Raw genomic sequence first — 19,293 nt, 5'->3', positions numbered from 1 at the left:
GTGATTATGTAACTAATTCCAGTGAATGGGATATAAATAGATGGATTTCTACACCTTTAAGAGTAAGGTAGAGTGTGTTCTTTTCTTTTTTTAAGTTTAATGAGGTATAATTGGTATACAAAGAACTGCACATATTTAATGTGGACAATTTGATGTTTGGACATATGCAAACATTTGTGATGCCATCATCACAATTAAGGTAATAGATATATCCAACACCCCTTGAAGTTTCCTTTTATCCCTTCATATTTGGGGGGGGGTGTGTGGTAAAAATGTTTAACATGAGATATACACTCAGCAAATTTTTAATTGCACAATAATACATTGTTAACTATAGGCACTGTGGGCACTATTTAGTAAAGCAGATCTCTAGAACACATTTCTCCAGCAAAATTGGAACTTTACACCCATTGAACAGCAACTCTTCATTTTCCTTGCCCTCTCTGCTCCTACCCACCATTCTATTATCTGCTTCTATGAGTTTAACTATTTTAGATACCTCATATAATTGCAGCATGTGGTATTTGTCTTTCTATTATCGACTTCATTTCACTTAACATAGTAACCTCCAAGTTCAACCAAGCTGTCACAAATGGCAGAATTTCCTTCTTTTGTAAGGCTAAATAAAAGATATCTGCATTCTCATGTTCATTGCAGCATTGTTCACAATAGCCAAGATAATGGAAATAGCCCAAGTGTCCATCAACAGATGAGTGGATAAAGAAATGTAGTATCTATAATGGAATATTATGTTTTGCTTTTTCTTCCTCTCTTTTTCTGCTTTCTGGTTGAAAGGCAGATATACTATGTGGTGCTGAAGCATCCTCCTTGGAATATAAAATGATCTTGTAGTATAGGCGACACACACATCAATATAAAAGAGACATCGATCTGTGACAGTGTAGCATAGTGTATCAGTCATATTTTGCACAAAGGAGAAGTAAACTTTCGAACTTCTGGTGGTCCTCAATTTTTCCACAGATGACTAGGGTGAGCTCAGGCGGTAATGCCAGCAATGGGGAGCTGGGGGGTAGCTGTAAATACAGACAAAGCTTCACTGGCTTGCCGGTAGCTCACCTCCTGCTTTGCAGTTGCACTGGTTCCTAAGTTTCATGGAAGACAATTTTTCCACGGGACAGTGGGAAAGGTAGAGGTGGAACTCAGGCAGTGATGCATGGCCTGGTTCCTAACAGGCCACAGCCTGGTACCAGGCTGCATCCCGGGAGTTGGGGACTGCAGGAAACCACTGTTATTTTGGGTTTCTTGTTACTCACAGACAAATGTAACACAACTATACTTAACCACTTCAACTTAAAATCTAACAAATATAAATAAAATGTGATTTAATTGGGAATATTTACATCTTCAACTAACAGCAAACTCAAGTAACAGTACGTTAATTATAAAAAACTGTTTTTTTTCATGTAACTACAAGTCTTAGTGGGAAATGATTATTTTAAACTCAGCTAGACCAGAGGCCTCTTAAGGACCTACGCTCTCCCTTCATTTGTGCTCCTGTTATCTTAGTGTATTGGCATTTTAAACTTATTTTTGCACTTTATGGTTACATGAAAGCTACCTTAGCTCCAGATCCTATAATCTTTTGAAGCAGAAAAGAGGGTGAAAAGATGTTAGTGTTGTCTGGTCCTTTCATCAGGAAAGCAGCATGCCAGCAAGCTTTCTGTGAGACCTCATCCTTCTGAACTCAGTGTCACCATCATCCTAGCATGTACAGGAACTGGGAAGAGTCTAGATCTCTGGCTGCCACAGTGGGATGTATTGAGGGAGAAGGGGCGTGGGAACGTTTGTTCCTACCAAGTGCCTCTTCATTTTCAATATACTCATCCTACAACTAACAGAGAGTTGTGATACATTCACTATGGACTTTGCTCAGATTTACTTTATAATGTGAATTAACTGATTTAAAGAAACAGCATATTCAAAGTATGTGCTGTATGTATGGTTAATGAAATGCATAAAATAAAAATACTGAGTATGAAAACATCTAGTTTCATAATTTAAAAATAAATTATAAAAATATATAAGAACTCAAGTTAGGTAGCACTGTACAGTAATAGACTAGTTCATTTATGCAGAGCAAAAGTAGAAATTACATAAAAATATATGTAATAATTATATCAATTATACTAAAGTATTACTAATATTGCTAATATAATTATAGACAGATGATTTCTAGGTAGTTTTTAAGTTTTAACAACATGTTTTTTGCTTACTGTATGGGCTTGTGTCATCAATTTCATATGAACAATTTGCAAGCCTTTTCAATGATACAGACATGTTTGTGCATAAGACTGTTTTCTAAGGAAATGGCTTCCTTTATTAGCTATTCATTGAGTGTTAGGAAATTCACTCTGTCTTACATTATTTTGGGGAGATCAAAGACTTGTGTAGTTTTCTTCAGTTTAGACTGGTATATTCTAAATTGGTTTAGTAAGCAAGAGCCATTTTATTGGTGGAAGAAAAAATCATAAAAACTTAAATAGTCATGTTCACATTTACCGAAACTTACTTTATATTTATTTACTTTGCTATAGAAATCTAGAGAAAAATTAGTCAACATTTAATTTGATGGCAGTTACTTATTGGGGAAACGGTAGAGATGATGGTTAAAATACCCTAGCATAATCATAGACAATTTGTAGAAAATATGGTTGTGGTATATAAGATGAGTAGTATAGAGAAGTGATGTGCAAGCATATGCCTCAAGTTTTTCTGTCAGATACCCCTTCTGCGTTTTTCTCTATATGATCATGTTTATAATATATGTGTGTTCATGTGTGAGTGTACAGGTATCAGCTCCCATCAAAAGTAATCTCTTATAGTTTCATTTGACTTTTTAGTCTTCCTTGCTTGAGGAGAAAAATAAAACCGTAGCTGGGAAAAAAAAAAATGGTGAGTGTTCTTACCTGGATTTTTTCTAGTAGCTTGAGAGAGGCCACATATTTTCCAAACACTGAAAAGGATGCCCAACATTAGGTGTTCATAAAATGGTAGTATATTACCCTTCCTAACTTTTAAATATTACTCCACAAATAAGATATTTATATCACAACAATGGCCAGAAACAGCCAGAGAGAGTTTTTATTTTTTTTTTTTGCTTTCATATTTTCACCTGGTAAAATTAGTCAAACTCAAATCCAAATGACAAATATTAATTATTTCTGTCCCATAGCTGTAGCTTTCACTCAATGAGACAAAAGAGATACAAAGAGGAAGGAAGCAGGAGATTTGTTTAACCTAACTGGCTTTTTCTTGTCATGCTAATAAAAATCGAAGTTACTGAAGAGAGATTTTGCATTTCCATTGCTATAGTGTCCCTCAGAGGGCAGACAGAGTATGAAATGAAAGGGAAAGGGGAGAGGGAAAAGAAAAATTGCTCAAGTGGATATTTTTCACTTGGAGTTCTGCTTTGTCCTAGAAAACTAAAATGACCTAATGACCTACTTAAAAAAAAAAAAAACACGATATAAATTAAAATTCTTTCAAAGGATTTCATAGTTATGGCAAAACACTCAGCTGGCTTTTGCTTGTCTATCAGATTATTAATGGGAGATGGCTAGCACCATCTAGCTGCAACACACATACAAGATAAAGTTAACCTTGAACTCTTAGGCCAATGTAGACACTGGAATGTCATCCAAAGAGACTTGAGACCATAATAGCATTAGCAGAGGAGGAGTGCTTTGGAAATACATGTACATATATATATATATTACATATACACAAACATACATACATATGTATATGTATATATGTATGTATGTTTGTGTATATGTGTATGTGTATAATGTTAGCTTGAATTACAGCATGGAAGTTTTTTTTTGTTATTTTTTTAAATTTTCTAAAGTCTTAAGTGAACATGAAAACAAAAATAAAACTACCAACTGGATATTTTGCCCCAAGCTGAGCCATAACTCATTTTGTTATAAATGTGATTTTTCTTCCACGAACTATTGTTCATGACTATATGCCCACAAATACAAATGCTCTATAATCTTGAAATTCTCCTGGTTATAGTCAATTGTTTTTCCTAGTCTGATATTTACAGAATACCTCCTACATTTCTGCAAACTTTTATAATATTTTATGTTTTAACATTGTATAAATTCTATTCCCTTTAGAAAAAAATAAATGATTGTTGCAGTTCTCCTGTGTAACTAGGAGAAGAATAAGGCTCTAAAAAAGGTACAGCAGGTTATTTTATTTGAAACATCCATTTAATGACAATTTACCATAAATTTCAATTGTATATAATGTCTTATGTTTTATTCCCACAAGATTGAAACATTTGTTTTCCCTATAAGTGTAATAGACATATTAGGGTAAAATAGAAGTACAGAGAAAAGTATGTATACAGACTGTTCCTCTTGGGCAAAATGAAATTTAACACAGGTGTCCCCTGACTGGTTTTACTCATGACACAGGAATGCACTAATGCTAGTAGTTCGTGAGAAAAGACATGATGCAGGAAAGGAAGTGTTTTTCAATAGGATAAATAAATAGCCAACCTTGGAGTGAATAGAAAATCCCACAACAGAAACTTGGCAGGAATTGGCTAGTAACAAGTTAGTTCAATTGAGAGAGGAATTTGGTATTGTTTCTTTTCCAGGAGAGGAATGATTAAAAATGCTCCCTCCACCAGGCGCTCTGTGTGCTCTTGACCTCCAGCCCCACCTATGTTTGCAGGTGTTCCTCCAATTTTGCAGGAATAAATACTGTCTCACTATGTCTCCATGAGGTGTAATTTTAGGGGCACACATTGCAGATGCATGCAGTCACTTCTCTTGCCATTCCAGTTAAATTTTTAACAAGAGGCTCCAAAGCCTCATCAATAAAAGTTGGATGTCTACCAAGGGAAGTGGACAAGATGCCAGCATTTGTACACACTATTATAAGTACGGAGCTGTAACCTGATATTTGCATTCAAGTGGACTTAAGGAGAGCACTTAAACTTGATGGGATATATTAATATTATATCCAATATCTTTGATGAATTTTAAAATAAAGAATAAGAAAAAATGGATAATTTTATTTGAAAAGCAACATTGGTTTTGGTTGATAGACCATTAGAATCTGAGTTACAATTCTAAGTTCATTCACTGAAACACTAAAAAGATATAACCAAATATATTCCCTAGGGTGACTGTGCCATGGAAGAGGTGGAGTAAGAGGGAAAGCAGATAGTCAAAAAATATACAGGATGACTTTACTGTACATTTGCTGCTGAGAACAAGAGAAAGAAAAGCTATTTTCCCATTAACTATAACTATCACTACTGCTCTACAGCAAGTAATGTGGAAGATATATATTGCAGATAGAGTAAATCTGATTTTGTTGTTTTGTTTTTCTTATTTACCTATCATCTATCATGCATATCTGTATCTATCTATCATCTATCTATCACCTATCTGTCATCTAGCTAGCTAGCAATCAAGAAAGCATTTGTATTGAAAAATATTGTGAGATTATGTAGATTTACAGAAGCTAACATATACTATGTTTTTGACTTATAATTTTTACATTTGCTCTTTTGCATCTGATTTTGGTCATTCTAAGTATTAATTCAGATGAATGTTATTCAATCTATTAGTTTGGGGAATTGAAGTAGAGCAATACCACAATAACAAGAATATAGAAGGGCGTTTGTGATCTTGCAGTTAAGAACTTAAAAGTGCATTTGATAAAAAATAAAAAATAAATTGCACTATTAAAATAATAAAAGGTAATTTTAGAGTCGGTAGAAAATGGGGTTCAAGATCATATTGCTTACAGAATAAAATCCAATCTTCATGTGAAGGCATCCAATGCTTGCCAAATTCCGGCCTCAATGCACCTTTCCAGCCTTGTTTTTCAGTACATCATCCCCCAGACATTCTCTGTTGTGTTCCCTCCCTAGCCACCTCTTCTCTACAATGTACACTTTTATGGTTTTGTCCATGTGCTTTCCTGTCTGTCCCTAAAGCGGGACATTTCAACCCTAAAGATCTTTGCTCCCTAAACCCTAACAGAGCTGGAAGGCAATATGTAAAATTCTCTCTTGGATTAGCTAAGAAAATTCTGTCTTTTGTCCAATCCATAATGAACATTATTGGGAGCAATAATAAACATAAAACTCACTGGCTAAAATGACACATGAGCGGGGCACAGTGGCTCACATTTGTAAGCCCTGCACTTTGGGAGGCTGAGGCAGGAGGATCACTTGAGGCCAGGAATTCAAGACCAGCTTGGGCAACATAGTGACACCCCCATCTCTAAAAAAACAAAATTAGCCAAGCATGGTGGTGCATGCCTGTAGTACCAGCTACTTGGGAAACTGAGGCAGGAGGACTGCTTGTGCCCAGGAGTCGGAGGTTATAGTGAGCTATAATAGTGTCATGATACTCCAGCCTGTGGGACAGAGCAAGAGAGACTATCTCAAAAACAAACAAAGAATCATGGTAATGTTTGGTCTTGACTATAAATGGCCACAGAAATTAAGAATTCTTAGCAGAATTTAGATATGTAAAATCTGATCCTGAAATTTTAATTTAATAAAAATAATAGTGACTATACAGATTATGGCAGATTAATACAATTTAGTATGGATGCTATTTATTTATTTATTGAGACGGGGTCTTGCTCTGTTGCCCAGGCTGGTTTCAAACTCCTGGTCTCAAGTGATTCTCCTGCCTTAGCTTCCCAAGGTGTTGGGAATATAGGTGTGAGTGACTCTGCCTGGCCAGATATTATAATCTTTACACTTTGCACAGACAAGAGAATAAATGCCAAATAAATAAATTTAATGATATAAAAAATTGAAGTGAAAAGAAACAAAAATAGTTCAATTGCCTGGAAAACAGGTAGAGCTCAGAGATACTGCAGTTTTGGTTCCAGACCACCAAAATAAAGCAAATATCACAATAAAGTGAATCACACAAATGTTTTGGTTTCTCAGTGCATATAAATGTTTCACCCTTATTGTAGTCTATTAAATGTGCAATAGCATTGTGTCTAAAAAACAATGTACATACCTTAATTAAAAATACTTCATTGCTAAAAAATGCCAAAAAATAAAAAATAAAAAAAAATAAAGTCAGTGTAGCCCAACTTAAAACGACTAGCAGAAGAGCTTAAGCTGAACTTTGAAAAATTGTATTTGTCTTTATTTTAAATCACTGTATCTTGAGAAATTATTGGGATTCTGTGTTTTGACACAGTGTTCCAATATCTGGGTAGTATTTTACTTTCCAGATGGTTGTTGCCCTAGTGATGCTCAGTGATAGGTACTTCCTGGAACTGTATAATTTGGACCCAATTCTGGGATTGTTGGATCAAAAGGTCAAAATTTCTTTAAAAAAATGAAGAACTATAAATTTAAGTAAAGTGAAATATAAAATTTATAAAGGAAAGAGTAAATTTAATTACCAACTTTAGTTCATGGTCCATTAAAAAAATAAGAAAAACTCCCATTTTGTTATCAAAAAGGACTAAACCCTCCCTTTTGTCTTTCTTCTTTCCACCACTTATCTGTGGACATTATTGGCACACAGAAAGTAGCTGATTTTTTACATTCTGAAGCTGGCAAAAAAGCATAATAAACATGTTGAACCTGAAATATACTTTGGAAGGAAACAAGAATGCACTCAGATTTTACTTGAAATTAATGAGGACAAATAGGCCAGCCTAAAGAGAGCTCTGCTAGTGGACAAATATGGGCACAACAAAAAAGGAAGCAATATTCACAGGCACTAAGAACAAGTAGAATCTTTAGACAGAGTTATAAAAATATAATAATAGGTTTGATACTATCTGTGGTTCCAGGAATTCACTGGGGGTCTTGAAATGTATCCCCAACACATAAAGGAGGACTACTGTGGTCCTGGATGCAACACTAGGGACCAGCTAAGGGGATGCCACCCTTTAGAAGAGAAATTGAAGCTGTGAAAAGTTTGTGTAACAATAGCTTAATAAGGAGAATTATAACAAAAGTGGTGGTAGAACCTAGAAAACAGTGACTGAGTCAAGTTTTCCAGCTAACAATAAGAGGCACAGTCCCAGGAGTGAAGTAAAGAAAGAAAAAAAGGAAACAGAAAGTGCTCCAATACTTTGCTGGCTGCAGCTTCTCAGGGAAACTTAGATGGTTGACAAGTAATCTGTCATATAGAGGTCTCTGCAGAAGCTGCACGGAATCACTATGTCTCAGGAAAGATCATCTGCTCATGAGGGGAGGGAAGGACAGGGTGGCCCAAAACAATTCCATACGATGTTAATTTCTAATATTTCTGGATTAAATTGTCCATCTCTTCTACCCAACTGAAGGGTTCTCAGCAATTCCAGTAGTTTCTAATAAGACTGAAGTTCTAGAAGCTCTGGCTTCCTTTGCAAGCATGTGAAACTATTATCTTTTTTAAAAAAATGATATATATAAGAGAATAAAACCTCACTCTACTTCTATTGGAAGAGCACGATCCAGAGTTATGATGTCCATGCACATAGAAGTGAGCTCTTTTACCTGTAGATCCCTATAATTATACAATGCACTAATTAATGCTGTATCAATATGGAGATTCTCACAGTTCCAAAAATGAAAGTTTTAATGCCTATTCACTTATTAGGTATTTACAGATTCCCATTTAGTATTCGAATAAGAATGGATAATACCTTTTAAAAAATAATTCTGGTCAAAATCAGGTCATAGAAATTGATTCTGAAATACTAATAATAAGCAGTGAAATGCAATCTCCATCTGAGATTTTGAGCAGAACCATGGCATGAAATGGCGGAGTGAGGACATATGGATATAAGTCCTCTCAGTAAACCAGCTTCCAAAATGTTGTACTGAGAAGTTTTCGACTCATCTTTAAGGAAATAAAATAAGTGACCTGAAAAAAATCATGGTATGCTTTTAATTGCTTTCAATTCAAATACTTCTGTGAAGATTTCTTATACCCTTCAAATTTACATAAAACTAGCATATTTTATGAACCTGAAAAATTATTAAAAGAAAACTTCTCAGTAACAACATTACAAGTTCTTAAATTTTACAAAGGAAGTCGACAATGTCATTGTGGAATATCTTATAAAGATTTTTAAGATAGTATGTTATAAAAATTGTATGTAGTAGATATTAATCTCTTCAATGGATTCTCTTAATTCTACAAATTTATAATGGTTTAACAAAGATATCATATTAAGAGATTATGGATCTTGTCCTTGCCCACCCTTCTAGTCTCTATTTCTTTACTTCCCACTTATTCCTTAACTCATTTCCTACTGGTGGTACTCACATGTTGTACATACTTTGATTTCAATATGTTCATTTATGGCTTAGATGATATGTAATCCAATACAATTTTTTTTTTTTTAGTTCTTACCTTCCTTGGCATTTCAGCAATTTTTAACACTAATGGATATTCCTTCCTTCTTGAATTATTATTTTTCCCTGGCTTCCAAGATGCTATAACATCCAGATTTTTCTCCCTATCTATAACACTGATTATTTTCAGTCAGTTTTTGTAGCTTTGCTCTCACGAAGAAAAAAAAATATTGTACTGGACAAAATTAAAAAGGCAAGGAAGACTTTATTCAAGGCTATTGCAATATGGGAGAGAGGCCAGAACTCAGTCCAAACTCAACTCCTACAAAACAAATGGTGGTAGCGTTTTTAAGAGCTGGGTTGAAGGCAAAATCACAGGCCATCTGTGTTTGCTAAGTGGATTTACCCAAAGGAAAAGTAAATTATCTCATATCTCCCTGACCAGGAGTATTTTACAATTTTCAGCAAAGTGCCTTCTTTTTTAAAATTTGTTATTAAATTTTTAATTATTATAGGTACATAATTGTTGCATATATTTATAGGGTACCTGTGAACGATGGTTACCAGAGGCTGGGAAAGGTAGCAGGGAAGGGGAGATAGAGTGGGGATTGTTAATCGGTACAAAAACCTAGCTAGATAGTTAGATAGAATGAACAATATTTAACAGCATAACTAAGCAACTATAATCAACAATAAGTTAAGGTGTACTTTAAAATAACTAAGAGAGTGGAATTGGAATGTTCCTAACACAGAGAAATGATAAATGCCTGAGGTGATGGGTACCACAAGTGCCTTCTAAAGTTCGGTTTCTACTCTCTTGCAGAAGCTGGGAGCTGAGTGCACTATCCCCTTTGATGGTTACCTTTCAAAAGGATGGGTCCCAGCTCCTTGAGAAAGACAACCCTGGATTGTTAAAACAAGATGCTTTTAAAAAGATTTAAATTTCAAAGGGACAGAAAAAGAATTTACTAATTATAAGTTTTCTAAAGCAAATGCTCTGAGAAAAGGAAGGTCAAGAAGTCAGGAAGAAGGCTGTCTAAAGTTTAGTCAAGTGAAGGAGATGTTAAGGTCCACAATCTTATACCAAACATTTGAATTTGGACTTTTGTTTTTCAATGCTTTTTTCCCCTTTTAAATCTTATCATAGGTAATGTCATCTGTTCCTGTGGTTTAATCATCTATATTCTAGTGACTCCCAAATCTTAATTTCTAGCCCACCATCTTATGCACTTCAGACCCATCTATTCAACGTCCTAAATCTTTTCTTCACTTCTGTGTTCCACATGCCCTTGGACATGCCCAAATTCTAATCCTAACCGTAACACTTGCCCCCATACCCACCATCTCAAATTAAAATATTTTTCCTTTAACTCCAAATAGAATTAGTTACTAAGTTCTGTTGATTTTCTCTCCTAAATATCTCTCAAAAATAGTTTGTTTCCCAATTTTCCGTTGTTTACACACTAGGTCAGTTAATCCACTATGATAGTGTGTCTTGGCTGCCACCATTACCTCCACCAGATGTCTGTACACTCACCTCTTCTTCCCTCCAGTTCCTTTTCCTCGCTGCATCCAATGAGATACAGTCATGCACTTCATAATGATATTTCAGTAAGTGACGGACTGCATATATGACAGTGGTCCCATAAGGTTATAGAAGTGAAAATTTCCCATTGCCTAGTGACGTCATAGCTGTTGTACCATGTTAGGGAAAATACATTACTCATGTTACATCACTTTGCAATGATGCTGGTGTAAACAAACCCACTGCTCTGTCAGTCATATAAAAGTACAATATAGCAGATACAATTATGTACACTACATAAGTCTTGATAATGATCATAAATGACTATGTTACTGGTTTATGTATTTACTATACTATAATTTACAATTATAGTGGATTCTACCAAAATATGTGAAACTATACATCTGGCTATGCTTAGTTTCTGAAAAATAAAGGTTTTTGTTGTCACGGTTTTATTTTTTCCTAAAAACTGCACATTAGAAGGCAGGGCTTTACTTTGCACATCTTCTCAACTCCCATCCACAGAGGGTGTGGCCACAATTGTGAGATTCTGACCTGAGAGACAAGCTCCAGGGCCTCCAGTTTAACCACTCTGTGAGGCATCTTAGAATCCTGGGCTGGGATTCTAAAACCTACCTAAGATAATATGTTTTATCATTTTCAGATATGTGTTCATTTTTAAAGTAAATTTTCCCCAATTTTACCCAACAGATAGTTTGTTTCCTCTGTTTTTATACTAGTGGGTGAATTTTTGTTTACTCCTTGCATTCTTGATTGATTCTTCGTATGTTGCTTTTGTGCTGGGTTACCCTGTTCTAGAACTACCACTAGCATTCATCTCTTAGGAGGCTATGTTTAAGCTTCATTAACACAAATTCTGACAATTTGATCTTTACAAAATTTAAAATTTCCATGTAGATTTATTCCTACAGCCCCTCCATATTTCTTCAGGATAAATCTTTAATTAGAAAAAGAAAAGAAAATGCAAGTATTTTGGTAAGGCCTACTCAGACCTTTGACTTTGAACCAGCCAGTCTTTTGCTAAGATAAATATGGCATTAGTAAACATGGTAAAGCTAGGTAAATAGCCTTTGTGCTGTTTTAATGGAATTGTTAATCTGATTTCATTAGAATCTTCATGTGTATATATATTTCAATGACAACTGTAGCACCCTTGCACAATGGGGAATTTTAAAATATGCAGTTACAGAACTGTAAAAGAACTGAGCTCCTCACATTTACTACAGCAGTATCTGCACAGCTTTAGCAACAACTCTTGACAGAATTCACTCCCATGCTGCACAGTCCCAATGTCCCCACTGGCAGGCAGTGTCACCATACAACTCTTTAAATTGGCATGTAGAGAAGAGAGAATACAGTCATGCAGAGGGCCGTTTAGAAAGGCGTGTATTTTCATCTTCATTATTTGGGGGCTTGAAAGTCAATATTGCAAATTTGAACTTGTCTGATCATTTTGGAGGATTAGCAAGGCAGTCCACCAATGGTAGCTTTGCAAGATGATTTCAGGGGAAAAAGGGCAAGGGCAAGGGAAAGGAAAAAATGTATGTGAGCTATTGCATGCACCTTACCTTCCATAGGACTATGATCCATGAGCCATCTCCTCAAACTCTCAGTTTGTACAATGATTAGAGAAGAAAAACAACTAAGGAAAGATAGGGGAGGTTCTCAAGAAATTTAAAACTATCACATAAATAGTGGTTAGAGGAGAATAGTTAGATAACCACTCAGATTGTCTTCTGGCTCTGCTCCTCTGTGCCAGCTTCCTGGAGAACATTGTCCATAAGAGAGCAACAGAGAAGATATTACATCACAAAGCACTGCAAGCATCTTAGATGTTCAGACATACAGATGCATGGCCCAGAAATGCAATACAATATAGGTAGGATGGACAGAAATCCCCTAAACACCAGTGTGAGACACGACCACAAGCTACAAACCAGCCAAACATGCGTGTTATCTAGAGAGATAGCCCTTGGAAGGGCTTCCCTTTATGCTTTCCAGTTGCCAGAACTCCAGAGGTGAAGAGGGCAAGGGCTAAACTGAGATTTACTACTTTGTTAAGAATGTTCACGCCCTAATTCTATCTTTGAAACTCCATCTTTCATACACACCTTGATTACAGATTACACTTACAAGAGAATTAGTTCATTGTTCATTTTTAAAAATATTTTGATCTTTGTCTATGATTTCTGTACATGTTAAAAGATTGGTGTCACCTTTCAGTTTGAGGTAAGGTAAATCATCTCCCATCTTGAAATAGCCTTCTATCTAACTAGAAACTACCAAATTTTACAGCAAAAAAAAATAGAAAAATATGGATTGTCAATGGAAGTGTTATCAATATCCCAATATTTGCTGAGAGTATACTGTTAAGTGTTGTAAACAATAAAAAATAGCAGGATTCCTTCCCTCACTGGAGGAGGGATCTTACTGAGGAAATCAGTCTAATGGCTCATGAAACAGTTAGAAAACAATTACGTATGTAACTATTTCGTACTAACTAAAATTACAAGCGCATTGGGAACAGAGGGAAAGAAGATAACCTGTATAATTTCTCTGCTGCTGACAATCTTAGAGGTGACTTGAAGCAGTTGAGGTTAGGAAAAGCAGAGAGCACAGAATTGCAGGTAGCCCATCAGGAGTTGCGGGGAGACAGGAAAGGGTTGACAAGACATCAGACACCATTACTTCAAATAAAATGTAGTTGTATGAAAGGCAAGGATAAGGAGTGCTTTTGTTTAATTGCCTCCTTTTTTTTCACACTTCCATCTGCTTTAACCCCTCACATCTCTAAGGGTCTTTTATTCCTTTCTGGGCATCCTGATCTTTCCTAAATTCCTTCTAATGAGTCCGTTTTGCCCACTCTCCCATAACCTTTTTATCCTGGATGGAAGGCATGCTGCATTGGTAGGAGGTACTAAGAACAAGAAACTTGGCAAAGTGTTGGGCATCTGCCATGGCACTTTCTCTCCCTGCCACCTGCTTAGGGACTTGGTCCCCTTGACTTCCACAACCACTTCTAACACCAGGGAGGGATGCAGTTTGAAGGAAAAGGTAAGAATTCATAGGCAAGTGATTTGTAAATCATATTTATAGGAATCTGTTTTGATTCTCATCAAACATTTAGAAGATTTACTTAAGCTGAATGTGAGTCATTTGAGGTCCTCCAAGTTTTAAAATTAATATAGCAAAGCAATAGTTTAAGCAGTGAACATCTATGCTTATAATGTATGTATTTACATGACAAAGCTGAAAGCTAAAACATCATATCTCATAAACATGCCTAACCAACAAAATCTAGTATAATCATGGTCAGTTTAGTAGTTTCCTATGTGGAGTGTTTTCATAGAGAATTTATATGAATTATTATTATGATAATCCATATGAAAATTTAAAACTCTTTGAACTAGTTATTTGAGGTTGGTTTTATGATATTTTTATACTTTATAAATAGTCATTTATGATTTTAAAACCTATCTATGATAATATGTTCTGTCATTTTCACGTGTATATTCTTTTTTATGGAAATTTTCCCAAATTTACCCCAGAGATTGCTCAACCATTTCCTCCATTTTGTATACTATTTAATGGATTTTTGTTTACTGCTTGTGTTCTTGAGTGATTCTTTGTCTTTTGCTTTTTGATAGAACTATAGGAATCTATTCCTTAGTGCATTCATAGATTTAGGAAAACCAAAACATAAAGACTAAGATTATTAGAGGAGAAGAAAACAGTAGATTATACTCTTGAAATAGATGTTCTGATACCTAGTCATTTTACATTATTGTCATATTTAACGCACTTAAAAAAACAGTTACAGTAGAAATGGAAGTCTAATAAAAAGAGATAACCTTTGAATGACAAAGACAGAAATTTCTTAATAAAATAAGCACACTTAAAAACATTAGATTTTTTTTCCCATCACTTCCAAAATTTATTTAAAATTCAAGTAAAATGTTCTACTTAATATCAAAAATACTTCTATAAAACCATACTCAAAGAAAAAATAAGATAAGTCATGATATTGCAGATACTATTTCTTTAAATAGCAAGGAAATCTACTGTATTTATCAATTATTTCCATTCAGATGATTGTTTGAGCAACTTTTACTATCACTTAACAATATAGTTTTGCCTTAGTTGTACAAAGCAATGCATTGTAATTTTGTGAGGTCTGTAGTGATAAATCTATCATTTACCAGTGTTTAGCAACTAATTTTCAGACATTCCTAATGCAGAGCATATCCCATTAAGTTTAAAAATTCATTAAAGTTTCTATGTGCCAGATGGCACAATGTAAGAAATGTTTGAAGTACACAGCAATTAAAACTCTTAAACATAAAATAGCCTAGCTGTCAATTTGTTATATATACTGCATGTTAGAGCACCACAAAATGCTGGCTAGATAATATCCATCTGTTGATACAATGAATTTCTAAGAATATAAGTAAATAGATCAGGCTTGAGACAAATTTACATTCTGATTTCTAAAGACTACAAAACCTTTCATTAATTTTCTAGTGTTACAAGGCACAATTGCATTTCAAGCTGGAAATGCTCAGAAAGATGAAGACATCAAGCATTTGGAAATTTATCTTCAGAGACCAGTTGTTTGATTTGCCTAGGAATAAAAATCTATTAAAAAAGTGCTCTCAAATACCTATAAAGAGCAAGTATAGTTTGGAATTAAGAGAGCAATCACAAAAATGATAAACTTCAAATTTAACATTGTATTTAATAGTCGAGATTTTACATCTGAACAGTAATTCCTTTGAGTCCACCCTGATTATATTTAACCAAACAAATATACTACCTGTTTACAAATAACAAGCTGCAAATTACCTTAATTATGTAGTGAAAAAATGTTGTTCATCCAATACCCAATTCTAAGACTTATTTGAATGTTCTGAGAATGCATCATTCACCCTCACACATTATTCTGCTCCCTTTTCATCATTAACTAAAACAGTTTGCCTTTTAACCTGATATTGCTAGGTGAAAATGTCCTGCCAAATCCAGAATATACTCAATTGCCTTAAATCCTCGGTTTCACTCAAAATAAGTGTTAAATTGGTATTTAAATCTCCTTGATTTTGGGTGGAGCCAAATCTGATTTTGAAGATGTAATTTTCTTCATCTCTATCAAGAAATAATTTAACAAAATGATAAAAACTATTTAACTGTTTACTTATGTTTAATATCTATTGGCCCCTGTGCAATCATATTTTCATTTTATTTCTATTAACATATCATACCTCTGCAGTGTATTTTATTATGCCAGGTTTACAGATGAAGAAACTGAAACTTGGGTAGGTTATTTAGCCTGCTCAAGGCCACAGAGTTAGCAACTTGAAAACTAAAATTTCGAACTTACTGTTTAATTTCCAAAAGGTGTTTTTTGTGAAAGTGGTCTCTAGATACAGATTATCTGCTCTTGAAGCCCAGATGACAACTATGAGCAGCATCTCTTTGGGCAATGAGTAGAAATTTCTAAAAGTATGGCTCTGTTTAAATCTGTACTTTATAAGGATGAGGCAAATGTCATGAGCTTCCATTAAAAGAAAACTGTTGGGCTTTTTCTTTTTTTAAAGAGCAATAAACACTCAGGGTATCATAGTCTTGTTGGAAAATAGGAAACTTACATAAAACTGGTTTTAAATATGTCAAATCATAATCATATGCTGATTATGATTATGTGTATGTATATGCATACACATGAAAGTTAAATATAAATATGGTTTTCAAATGACTATGAAGAAGAATTAATTAAAAGCTATACAGGCACTTGGCTTAATAGCTTGAAATAGAGGTATTAAAATTTAGTGAATTAGAAAATTAAATTTCTGGATTATTTTTCTAGATTATAATTGTTTTAAAATATAGACCATTTGTGAAATTGAAAAAATAATCTAGTTTACTAAGGAGCAGTGCAAATTAAGTATTGCTTACTTCACTATCTCATTATAATACCAAATCCATTAATGGTATCAAACTAAGAAAGCACTCATACATTGAGTTAGATAGAGAATGTAAACACTGTTTCATTCAGGGTCTTAGCTAGACTATACTAGGAAAAATTCCCAAGAGCATGTTGCAAGCTTTATCCTTTCATATATCCTAAAGCCATCATCTAGTTGTTTCCCATAACTTTATATATGATGCAAAAGTAACTCCTACAATACTATCATAAAAATTTATAAAAATGTGTAATAAAATATTATTTTGTAACCCAGACTATCTAAATATTAGTCCTGCACTACAGAAGACATTTTAGTAAGATGTGTAAGATTTATATGAGACTACAATAACATCAAATAATATACAATGTATAGTTTTATTGATTATTGATATCATCTCATGATTGCTGTCAAGGCACAATGAAATAAAAATAAGATTTAAACAAAAAAGCAAAAACTCAGGTGATTTTGATTTAATAAAAATCTTCTATCTTATTTGACCACACCAATATTCATGCATAAACTTGGAGAAAATTTTCCAGGTAATTACTTTATGAAATATTGTCCAGCTAGATATAATACTTTCCCAGGATTCGTGGCAATAAATGAAAGCACACTTAATTATTTTGTAAAAATAACAAAAACCCAACCAACCAATCACACAAAAACTTTCATTCAAAGAAAAGTATTATAATGATTATAAAATATCCATAAAAATAAATACAAAATGGCTCTGTTCTCCTGTTTCCTCCTCTGAGAAGAATTATATTGATTTATCATGGAACTGTAATATATTCGATTAGTAATTGAAGTATATTTTATTGAATTTTAGTAATAACGACTCAAAAATACTGACAGATATCTGGAAATCTCACTACTTGTAATCAATATAATCAACTTTACAGAGACAAAAACTTCGCATATGTGTTATGTTGTTTATGTTTAACATCTGAAAAATGGTATTTTAAGATTTTTTTGTATATAATAAGTTTTGAAAAATAAAAGTGAATAAACAGAATTATTTTTCTTAAATTGATAGAGTTAAAATGCCTCTTAAATAATTGATCAGAATCACTAATCAAGTAAAAATATTACATATGACAATTTTGATCTAAAACATATCTAAAATTTTTGAGAGCCCTGAATAGTTATATTTATATACATGTGAAGGTGCAAGTTTTGTGTTTGTATGTGTAGGCGGGGGGGTTAAGAAAATATTTGCAAATTATTTATCTGACAGAGGATTAATATCCAGAATACAAAAGGAATTGAAACATCTCAACAGCAAAAAGCAAACAATCCAATAAAAACTGTGCAAATGACCTGAACAGATGTTTCTCAAAAGAACAAATACAAATGGCTAACAGATACATGAGAAAATGTTCAATATCACTAATCATCAGGAAAATGCAAATCAAAACCACAATGAGGTATTATCTCACTCCAGTTAAGATAGCTATTATAAAAAGACAAAAAAAAAAAAATGTTGAAGGTGGATGCAAAGGAAAGGGAGTTCTTATACACTGTCGGTGGGAATGCAAATTAGTAGAGCCACTATGGAGAACAGTAAAATCTGTTCTCAAAAAACTACAGATAAAACTATCATATGATCCAGTAATCCTTCTATTGGACATTTATTCAAAGGAAAGGATATCAGTATGTTGATGAGATATCTGCACTCCCATGTTCATTGCAACACTATTCACAATAGCCAAGATAGGAATCAACCTATCAACCTGGGTATCCAACAACAAATGAATGGATAAAGAAAATATGGCATATATACACAAAGGAATACTACTGAGCCTTAAAAAAACAATGAAATCCTGTCATTTTCATGGCAACAGGATGGAACAGGAGGACATAATGTTAAGCTCAATAAGCCAGAAATAGAAAGTTAAACACTACATGTTCTCACTCATACCTGGTAGTTTATAAAAAGTTTCTCATAGAAGTAAAAAGTAGAACATAGGATACTAGAGTCTGTGAAGGGTAGGGAGAAAGGGGGATGGGAAGAGATTTATTAAAAGATACAGAATTACAACTAGATAAAAGGAATAAGTTCTAGGTTCTGCAGCACTGTAATATGACTATATTTAACAATAATATATTACATAGTTTCAAATAGCTAGAAGGAAGATACTGAGTGTTCCCAACCCAAAGAAAAGATAAATGTTTGAGATAATGGATATGCTAATTACCCTAATCTGATCACTATACAAGTATGGCAACATCACTAAGTACTTCATAAACATGTACGATTATTATGTGTCAGAAAATTTAGAAAGGAAAAAAATAAACATACAGCTGACAGCTGAGCAGAAGAAAAAAAAATTAGAGGTAGATTGTATTTTCCAAAACTGTCCTCAACAGTAGTTTTCATTCTACATGTTCTTTCAGAAACTTCACATCCCCCATCAAGAGTACCAGTCTATTTCCTCTCCTCTTATACTTACTAGTTTAGCTGAACAGCT

This window comes from Eulemur rufifrons, chromosome 5 (assembly GCF_041146395.1).
Source record: "Eulemur rufifrons isolate Redbay chromosome 5, OSU_ERuf_1, whole genome shotgun sequence".
Lineage (NCBI taxonomy): Eukaryota > Metazoa > Chordata > Mammalia > Primates > Lemuridae > Eulemur > Eulemur rufifrons.
The sequence above is the reverse complement of the archived record's forward strand: the minus strand, read 5'-3'. Positions refer to the sequence as shown.